The sequence below is a fragment of the Poecile atricapillus genome, chromosome W, assembly GCF_030490865.1.
Source record: "Poecile atricapillus isolate bPoeAtr1 chromosome W, bPoeAtr1.hap1, whole genome shotgun sequence".
In the NCBI taxonomy this organism is placed as follows: Eukaryota; Metazoa; Chordata; class Aves; order Passeriformes; family Paridae; genus Poecile; species Poecile atricapillus.
The window spans coordinates 754,865-765,335 of record NC_081288.1 but is presented as its reverse complement, the minus strand read 5'-3'; the positions used below and the strand labels follow the sequence as shown (position 1 = coordinate 765,335).

General features: G+C 70.0%; 1 pseudogene; it reads right to left on the bottom strand.

Annotated features, from left to right (window-relative positions):
- LOC131591546 (inosine-5'-monophosphate dehydrogenase 1a-like) overlaps positions 1-9,891 on the bottom strand; it is a 10,934-nt pseudogene extending 1,043 nt beyond the window's left edge.
- Positions 9,892-10,471: the final 580 nt, after the last annotated feature.

Sequence of the window (10,471 nt, the reverse complement as noted above, 5' to 3'; positions counted from 1 at the left end):
TGGGGACAGGGACAGGGACACTGTGAGGGACACGGCCACACGCCAGCACTGCCATGGGGACAGGGACAGGGACACTGTGAGGGACACGGCCACAGGCCAGCACTGCCATGGGGACAGGGACAGGGACAATGTGAGGGACACGGCCACAGGCCAGCACTGCCATGGGGACAGGGACAGGGACAGGGACACTGTGAGGGACACGGCCACAGGCGAGCACTGCCATGGGGACAGGGACAGGGACGCTCCGAGGGACAGGGACACTGTGAGGGACACGGCCATGGCCTGGGCACGGCCACACACCAGCACTGCCATGGGGACAGGGACAGGGACAATGTGAGGGACACGGCCACACGCCAGCACTGCCATGGGGACAGGGACAGGGACAGGGACACTGTGAGGGACACGGCCACAGGCGAGCACTGCCATGGGGACAGGGACACTGTGAGGGACACGGCCACAGCCTGGGCACGGCCACACACCAGCACTGCCATGGGGACAGGGACACTGTGAGGGACACGGCCACACACCAGCACTGCCATGGGGACAGGGACAGGGACAGGGACACTGTGAGGGACACGGCCACAGGCCAGCACTGCCATGGGGACAGGGACAGGGACACTGTGAGGGACAGGGATCAGGGACAGGGGGACAGCGGGTACAGGGACACTCCGAGGGACAGGGACACTGTCAGGAACAGGGGATCAGGGACAGGGGGACAGCAGGTACAGGGACACACGGAAGGGCACAAAGGGGACACTGTGGGGGGCCCGGGGTGTCACCCACCTTCCTGGGTGATGCAGATGGAGCCGCTGCCCATCCCCACCCGCAGCGCGTCCACCCCGGCGTCAATCAGGTTCTTGGCCTGGGCTGCTGTCACCACTGCAGGGGACACCCCAAAATGACACCTCAAAATAGCATCCCAAACACTGCAGGGGACACCCCAAAATGACACCCCAAAATGACACCCTAACACTGCAGGGGACACCCCAAAATGACACCCAAAAATGACACCCCAACACCGCCCAGGGCTCCCTGAATCCCATCTCACCGCTGTGGGGGTGCACCCCAAACCCCGCACCCCAAAACAGCCCAAAAGTGGCTCCCCAAACCCTGCCCCACCCTCCCCACCCCAAACCCTGCCCCACCACGATGGGGGCACCTCAAGAACAGCGAACCTGGCGCCCCAAACCCCACCTGAGCCCTGCAGGGGACACCCCAAATCCCGCCCCCCTTTTGGGGTCCCCCCGTTTCCTCCGGCGCCCCCCGGGCCGGGGTCTCACCGTTGCCCCCCACCACCTGCAGCTCGGGGTACTTGGCCTTGATGTAGCGGATCATGTTCAGCTGGAACCGCGAGTTCCCCTGCGACGAGTCCTGGGGAAGATTTGGGGTGCGGGGTGGATTTGGGGTGCGGGGCGGGTTTGGGGTGCCAGGTTTGGGGTTCGGGGAGGGTTTGGGGTGCAGGGAAGGTTTGGGGTGCGGGAAGGGTTTGGGGTGCGGGGCGGGTTTGGGGTGCCAGGTTTGGGGTTCGGGGAGGGTTTGGGGTGCAGGGAAGGTTTGGGGTGCATGGAAGGTTTGGGGTGCAGGACGGGTTTGGGGTGCAGGGCGGGTTTGGGGTGCGGGGCAGATTTTGGGATTCAGGGCGGGTTTGGGGTGCAGGGAAGGTTTGGGGTGCAGGGAAGGTTTGGGGTTCGGGGCGGGTTTGGGGTGCGGGGCGGGTTTGGGGTGCCAGGTTTGGGGTTCGGGGAGGGTTTGGGGTGCAGGGAAGGTTTGGGGTGCCCGGGGGAGGGGGGGGAGCAGCGGGTTGGGGTTCAGTGAGCAGGGGGTACCCCCCAGAGCCCTCCTGTTTTGGGGCACCCCCCCCCCCAGCACAGGCAGCTCCACCCCCAGATCCCATCCCCTCCCTTTTGGGGTCCCCTCCGTTTTGGGGTGCCCCCGCACCCACCCTCCTGCAGCAGCGGCTCCATCCCCGTCTCCCCCTCCCCTCCATCCCTGCCCGCTTTTGGGGCCTCCCATTTCTGGGGATCCCCGTTTCTGGGGTCACCCCCGCCCCATTCCTCAATCTTCATCCCCCCGGTTTTGGGATGCTCCCCCTCCCCCATTTCCGTGTCGCCCCTTTTTCATTCCCCCCCATTTTGGGGTCTCACATTTTTTGGGGCGCCCTCACCCCCGCCATTTTCGGGGACCCCTCCACACACCCCAGCACCGCCAGCCCCACCCCCTGCCCCAGCAGCTCGGGCCCCCTCCCCTTCCTCCCCCTCATCCCTTCAGTCCCTTCGGTTTCGGGGTTCCCCGGTTTGGGGTGCCCCGGTTTGGGGGTTCCCCGGTTTGGGGCGCCCCGGTTCGGGGTCCTCTCGGTTTGGGGTTCCCCGGTTTGGGATCTCCCCGGTTTGGGGGTGCTCTGGTTCGGGGTTCCCGGTTTGGGGTTCCCGGTTTGGGGTTCCCGGTTTGGGGTGCCCCGGTTTGGGGTGCCCCGGTTTGGGGTGTCGGGTTTGGGGTTCCCCGGGTCTCAGGGTTCCTCGGTTTCAGGGTTCCTGGTTCGGGGTGCCCGGTTTGGGGGTTCCCTGGTTCGGGGTCTCCCCGGTTTCGGAGTCCCCCTGTTTCGGGGTTCCCGGGTTTCGGGGTTCCCCGGTTCGGGGTTCCCCGGGTCTCGGGGTCCCCCCCCGGTTTGGGGGTCCCCGGTTCCCCGGTTCGGGGTTCCCCGGCTCTCGGGGTCCCCCCCCGGTTTGGGGGTCCCCGGTTCCCGGTTCGGGGCGCACGCACCAGCACCACGAGGTCGGTGCCCGCCTGCACCAGCAGGTCAGCCGGTATTTGTCATCCTCGCGGGTCCCGATGGCGGCCCCGACCCGCAGCTGCTTCCGCCCGTCCTTGGAGGCCGCCGGGTGCTCCCGGTTCTTCTTCAGGTCCGTGCGCGCCATCAGCGCCACCAGCTCGTCACGGCTGTTCACGATCGGCAGCTTCCCTGCGGGGACAGCGGGGACAGAGGTGGGACAGCGAGGGGACAGCGAGGGGACAGTGGGGACAGCGAGGGGACAGCGATGGGACAGCGATGGGACAGCGATGGGACAGCGAGGGGACAGCAGGGACAGCGAGGGGACAGCGGTGGGACAGCGAGGGGACAGAGGTGGGACAGCGGGGGGACAGCGGGGACAGCGAGAGGACCAGCGAGGGGACAGCGAGGGACAGAGGTGGGACAGCGGGGGACAGAGGTGGGACAGCGGTGGGACAGCGAGGGGACAGTGGGGACAGCGAGGGGACAGCAGGGACAGAGATGGGACAGCGAGGGGACAGCGGGGACAGAGATGGGACAGTGAGAGGACAGTGAGAGGACAGTGAGGGGACAGCGAGGGGACAGTGGGGACAGCGAGAGGACAGCGAGGGGACAGCAGGGGGACAGTGGGGACAGCGAGAGGACAGCGAGGGGACAGCAGGGGGACAGTGGGGACAGCTCTGCCGGGACAGCTCGGTCGGGGACACGGGAATCTGGGGACAGCTCAGGGACAGCAGGGACAGCTCGGCTGGGCCATGGCAGTTTGGGGACAGCTCAGCTGGGGACAGCTCGGCTGGGACACGGGAATTTGGGACAGCGGACACGGAAGGGCTCCCAAGCACAGGGCCATGGTGGCCACCAGCTCGTGGCTGTTGGCCACCAGCAGTGGCTCCCCTGGGGACATGGGGGACAAGGCGGGGTCACCCCGCGGTCACCCGGGGCTGGGGGGCTGCAGGGACACGGGGACATGGACTGGGACAGGACTGGGGACACAGGGCTGACCCCAGGGACAAGGAGGGGCCTGAAGGACGGGCCACCAGCTCAGCAGTGCTGGCCACCAGCAGCCCTGGGGACACGGTGGGGACAATGACACCAGGGAACGGGGCCTGGGGGACAGGGGACAGGGGACATCAGGGGTGCCCAGGGTGACACGGAGGGTCAGGGTGACCCAGGGTGTGCTGGGGAGGTGACAGGGAGGGGACTCAGGGGTGACGGGGACGTGGGGGGGGTGGCAGGGGACTCAGGGGGTGACAGGGGGGTGACAGGGGGGTGGCAGGGGACTCAGGGGGTGGCAGGGGGGTGGCAGGGGACTCAGGGGGTGACAGGTGTCCCCACTGCACCTTTCTTGCTGCGCTGCAGGATCTCGTTGGCCTCTTTGAGGGTGACACCGGCTGGGGGCCACCACCAGGTCCCTGCGCTTGGTCATCACCTGGGGACACAGGGACCCAGTCGTGTGTCACTGGCATTGCCACCACCGCTGTCACCAGCCCTGGCAGTGCCACCATCACTGTCACCAGCCCTGGCAGTGCCACCACCGCTGTCACCAGCCCTGGCACTGCCACCACCGCTGTCACCAGCCTGGCAGTGCCACCACCGCTGTCACCAACCCTGGCACTGCCACCAGCCCCAGCGCTGTCACCTCCAGTGCCACCAGCACTGTCACCACTGCTGTCTGTCACTGTCACACGCGCTGCCACCAGCGCGGGCACAGCCACTGTCACTGTCACCTGCGCTGTGTGTCACTGTCACCTGCGCTGTCACCTGCACCGGGGCCCAGGGCCCCCCACCCCTGCCACAGATCCCTGCAGCCTCCAACCTCCCGTGCACCCCAACCCTGCCCCACATCCCGTCCTGCCCCACATCCCATCCCATCCCTGCCCCACATCCCATCCTGCCCACATCCCATCCCTGCCCCACATCCATCCCTGCCCCACATCCCACATCCCATCCCTGCCCCACATCCATCCTGCCCCACATCCCATCCCTGCCCCACATCCCATCCCATCCCTGCCCCACATCCATCCTGCCCCACATCCATCCCTGACCCACATCCATCCCTGCCCCACATCCCATCCCTGCCCCACATCCCATCCCTGCCCCACATCCATCCCTGCCCCACATCCCATCCCTGCCCCACATCCATCCTGTCCCACATCCATCCTGCCCCACATCCCATCCTGCCCCACATCCATCCCTGCCCCACATCCCACATCCATCCCTGCCCCACATCCATCCCTGCCCCACATCCATCCCTGACCCACATCCATCCCTGCCCCACATCCATCCCTGCCCCACATCCCATCCCACCCCTGCCCCACCCTCCTCTCCCTCTGTCCCCGCTGTCCCCAGCCCCACCTCTGCCAGGGGGGTGGCCCTGTCCCTCTCCCGCAGGAAATCGATGTCGCGGGAGGTGACGATGCCCTCGAGCCGCCCCCCCAGGCGCCCCGAGTGGGTGACCGGGACCCCCGAGAAGCCGAGCCGGGCCTTGGCGTCCCACACGTCCCCCACGGTGTGCGCGGGGCTCATCACCAGCGGCTCCGTGATGAAACCCTGCTCGAACCGCTGGGGACACGGGGACAGCGTCACGGGGGGACAGGGACACGGGGACAGGGACACGGGGGGACAGGGACACGGGGACAGGGACACGGGGACAGCGTCACGGGGGGACGGGGACACGGGGACAGGGACACGGGGACAGCGTCACGGGGGGACGGGGACACGGGGACAGCGTCACGGGGGGACAGGGACACGGGGACAGGGACACGGGGGGACAGGGACACGGGGACAGGGACACGGGGACAGTGTCACGGGGGGACGGGGACACGGGGACAGGGACACGGGGGGATAGGGACACGGGGACACGGGGACAGCGTCACGGGGGGACGGGGACACGGGGACAGCGTCACGGGGGGACGGGGACACGGGGGAGGCTCAGGGACACGGGGGCTCAGGGACACGAGGGGGGCTCAGGGACACGGGGACAGGGACACGGGGGACAGGGACACGGGGACAGGGACACGGGGACAGCGTCACCCGGGGGGACAGGGACACGAGGACAGTGTCACTGGGGTCTCAGGGACACCGAGGGGGCTCAGGGACACGGGGGGCGCTCAGGGACACCGAGGGGGGCTCAGGGACACGGGGGGGAGGGCTCAGGGACACCGAGGGGGGCTCAGGGACACGGGGACAGTGTCACTGGGGTCTCAGGGACACCGAGGGGGCTCAGGGACACGGAGGGGACAGTGTCACTGGGGGCTCAGGGACACGGGGACAGGGACACGAGGGGGGCTCAGGGACACGGGGACAGGGACACGGGGGATGCCGATGGCCACCAGCCCATCCCCACTGGCGGTGCCGGGGCTCTGGGTCGGGGGTCCCAGGCCGGGAGCCCCCGGGCTCACCTTGACCTTGCGCACCTCGCTGGCCTGGAACTCGGGGTGCAGTTGTGGTGGATGATGCCGATGCCGCCGTTCAGCTGGGGGGGGAAAAGGGGGGGCAAAGGGGGGTCCCGGCTTCCTGAGCCCCCCCCGTTTGTCCCCGCACCCCTCGGGGGCCGCGCCCCCCGCCCAGAGCCCCCCGGTGCCCCCAGGAACTCACAGGAGCCCCCCCAGTCTGACAGAGCCTCCCCCAGCCCAGAGCCCCCGCTGCCTCCACAACCCCCTGGCTGCCCCCCCAGTGCCCCCCAGTGTCCCCCACTGTCCCCCCAGTGTCCCCAGTGTCCCCAGCCCCCCCCAGTGTCCCCCAGTGTCCCAGTGCCCCCCAGTGTCCCCCCAGTGTCCCCAGTGTCCCCACTCACGGCCATGGCGATGGCCATGTCCCCCTCTGTCACCGTGTCCATGGGGGATGACACCAGTGGTGTTTTCAGGGTGATCGTTCGGGTCAGGGCTGACGTCAGGTCCTGGGGGAGGGGAGCACCCCTGAAATCCCGACCCCCCTCAGTGACCCCCCCTCAGTGACCCCCCCTCAATGACCCCCCCTCAGTGACCCCCCTCAATGACCCCCCTCAGTGACCCCCCTCAATGACCCCCCCTCAGTGACCCCCCCTCAGTGACCCCCCTCAATGACCCCTCGAGGGATGGGGGTCCCTGAGCCCCCCCGTACCCCAAAACCTGCGGGGACCCCAAGGGTGTCCCCCCAACCCCAGAACCACGGGGGGGCCCTGGAGGGGGATGGGGTCACCCAGGGGAGGGGGTCCCGAGCCGGGGGGAGAGCACGGGGGGGTCCCAGGGGAGTCCAGGCGGAATTTGGGGGGGTCCTGGGGGGTCCAGGGGGTTCCTGGGGGTCCAGGGGGGTTCCTGGGAGTTCCTGGGGTTCCTGTGGGGTCCTGGGGGTTCTGGGGTGTCCTGGGGGGCTTAGGGGGGTTCAAGGTGGTCCAGGAGGGTCTTGGGGGGTCCTGGTGGGTCCAGGGCAAGTCCAGGAGGTTCCTGCGGGGTCCTGGGGGTGCAGGTGGATCTTGGGGGGTCCAGGGGGGTTCCTGGGGGGTCCAGGGCGGTTCTGGGGGGGTCCTGGAGGATTCCTGGAGGTCCTGAGGGTTCCTGGGGGGTCCTGGGGGTGTCCAGAGGGGGTCCTGGGGTCCCGGGGGTCACTCACCACCTCGTCAGCCTAGATATTTGAAGTTTGAGTCGATGTAGCCGGGGAGGATGAGGAAGTCACTGTGGGGGGACAAACGGCTGGGACCCCCCTGGCGCCCCCCAAACTGACCCAGAGCCACCGGGGGGACGAAAGTGTCCCTCGAGGGCACCCCCGGGAGGGCCGAGGGAGGGGGGTGCGAGTTGGGGGGTCAGGGGGTTCCTGGGGGGGTCAGGAGGGGCTTGGGGGGTCTGGAGGGGTTTCTGGGGGGCTGGAGGGGTTTGGGGGGTCAGGAGGGGTTTGGGGGGTCAGGAGGGGTTTGGGGGGTCAGGAGGGGTTTCTGGGGGTCAGGAGGGTTTGGGGGGTCAGGGGGTTTCTGGGGGTCAGGAGGGTTTGGGGGGTCAGGGGTTTGGGGGGTCAGGAGGGGTTTCTGTGGGGTCAGGAGGGGTTTGGGGGGTCAGGGGGTTTCTGGGGGGTCAGGAGGGGTTTGGGGGGTCAGGAGGGGTTTCTGTGGGGTCAGGAGGGGTTTGGGGGTCAGGGGTTTCTGGGGGGTCAGGAGGGTTTGGGGGGTCAGGGGGTTTGGGGGGTCAGGAGGGGTTTGGGGGGTCAGGGGGTTTCTGGGGGGTCAGGAGGGGTTTGGGGGGTCTGGAGGGGTTTCTGGGGGGTCAGGAGGGCTTTCTGGGGGGTCAGGGGGTTTGGGGGTCAGGGGGTTTCTGGGGGGTCAGGAGGGGTTTGGGGGGTCTGGGGGTTTCTGGGGGATTGGCAGTGGGGGTGTGGGGGGGGTTCAGGGGGTTCTTGGGGTGGGGCCTGGGAGTCCCTGAGGGGGCTCCTGGGGGTCACTGGGGATTCCCTGTGGAGATTCCCTGGGGGTCACTGGGGGTCTCTGTGGGGATTTCCCGGGGGGATTCCCTGGGGGGATTCCCTGGGGGGTCACTGGGGGGGGATTTCCCGGGGGATTCCCTGGGGGGATTCCCTGGGGGGTCACTGGGGGATTCCCAGGGGATTCCCCGGGTGGATTCCCTGGGGGATTTCCCGGGGGGATTTCCCGGGGGGGGATTCCCTGGGGGTCACTGGGGATTCCCTGTGGAGATTCCCTGTGGGGATTTCCCTGTGGGGATTCCCTGGGGGATTTCCCGGGGGGATTCCCTGTGGGGATTTCCCTGGGGGGATTCCCTGGAGGGATTTCCCGGGGGGATTCCCTGGGGGGTGTTGGGAGGTTCCGGGGGGCTCAGGCGGTCCCGGGGGGCAGCCGGGGGGGCCGGGCTGTGCTCGGGGGGGTCTGGAGGAGGCGGTGAGGGTCAGGTGGTGCCGAGGGGGGGTCAGAGGGTTTTGGGGTGGGGGGTCACCCGCACTTGTAGGTGAGGCCATCGGCGCAGGCGAAGAGCTGCTGGGCCGTCAGTCCGTCCTCGGGCACGTACCCGGCCCCGCTGATCAGCTGCTGCGCCATGCTGGGGGGAGGCTGGCACCGAGACCCCCGGGACACCCCCCCGGAACCCCCCCCGAGACCCCCGAGAACCCCCGGGACCCCCCCGGGACTCCCCCGAGCACCCCCGAGAACCCCCAGGACCCCCCCAAGACCCCTCAGAGCATCCTCGGGACACCCCGGGACCCCCCGAGACCCCTCAGAGCACCCCCGGGACCATCCCGGGACCCCCATCCACCGCCGCACCGGGACCCCCCCGGGACCCCCATCCACACCAGGAAGCTCCCAGGGGACTGAGACCCCCACCCACAGCCGCACCGGGGTCCCGTTCCCGGGGGGATCTCGGGGCCGGTCCTGGTCCGTGGGGGTCTCGGGGGGCCGGTCCCGTTCCCGGTCCAGGTCCCGTTCCCGTGGGGGTCTCGGGGGGGCCGGTCCCGGTCCCATGGGGGTCTCGGGGGCCGGTCCCGGTCCCGTTCCCGTTCCCATTCCCGGTCCCATTTCCGGTCCCGTTCGGGTCCCGCTCGTTGCGCTCCCGCAGCAGCCCCGGGCAGGGCGGGACCGGGGGTGTGGTCATGGGCGGGACCGAGGGCGGGGCCGTACCCGAGGGGCGTGGCCGGGGCCGGTACCGGCCGCCGCAGCCCCCCCCCGCCTCCCAGCCTGCCCAGCGCCTCCCGGTGCCCCGGGAGCGGCCCCGGCGCTCCCAGCGACCCCCCCCCCCGGTCCCCAGTGCTCCCAGTAACCCCCGCCGCTCCCAGCGCCCCCACTGCCGCCCCTCCCAGCGCCCCCAGGAGCGCCCCCCCGCACCCCGGTACCCCCGGTACCCCCCGCCCCAGCGCTGCCCCCCGGCCGCGGCAGCCCCCAGCGCCCCGCCTGGACCCCCCGGTAACGCCCCGGGGTCCCCTCGCTGCCGCTCCCTCCCGCCCCAGTAACGCCCCAGTCCCTCCCAGTTCCCCCCTAACCACAGCCCTTCCCTCCCCCTGTGCCCCCCGGGAGTCCCCCGGTGCCGCTGCCCCCGTCCCGGAGCGCCCCAGCAGCGCCCCAGTGTCCCCCAGTGTCCCCCAGTGTCCCCAGTACCCCCCAGTACCCCCCCCTACCTGGGCTCCCCCTCGCCCATGGCGCTGAGCGCCGCCGGGGGCGGGGCCTCTGGACCACGCCCCTGACCACGCCCCGCCAGGCCCCGCCCCCGCCAGACACCGCCCCTCGCCAGGCCACGCCCCTCGCCGGGCCCCGGCCCCGCCCCCGCCAGGCCCCGGCCCCGCCCCCCGCCAGGCCCCGCCCCTCGCCAGGCCCCGGCCCCGCCCGGCCCCGCCCATCTGCCACACCCAGGCCACGCTCCCGCCGAACCCCGCCCCTCTAGGCCACGCCCCCTTCAGGCCCAGGTCACGCCCCAGGCCACGCCCCCAGGCCACGCCCCCATGCCACGCCCCCTCCAGGCCACGCCCCCCCCCCGCTTTGGGGCCCCCCCCAGCCCCGTGCTCGGGGTCCCGCTCTGCTCCGGGGTTCGGGGCACCCCAACCTCTCTCCTGGGCACAGCCCGGGCTTTGGGGTGCGATCCTTCATTTTGGGGGGCTCCCATTTCTGGGGTCTGTGTTCCTCTGCTTTGGAGCCCCCCATTTTGGGGTGCGTGTTCCTTTCCTTTGGGTGCCCCCCATTTTGGGGTGCGTGTTCCTTTCCTTTGAGAGCCCCCCCATTTTGGGGGTGCGTGTTCCTTT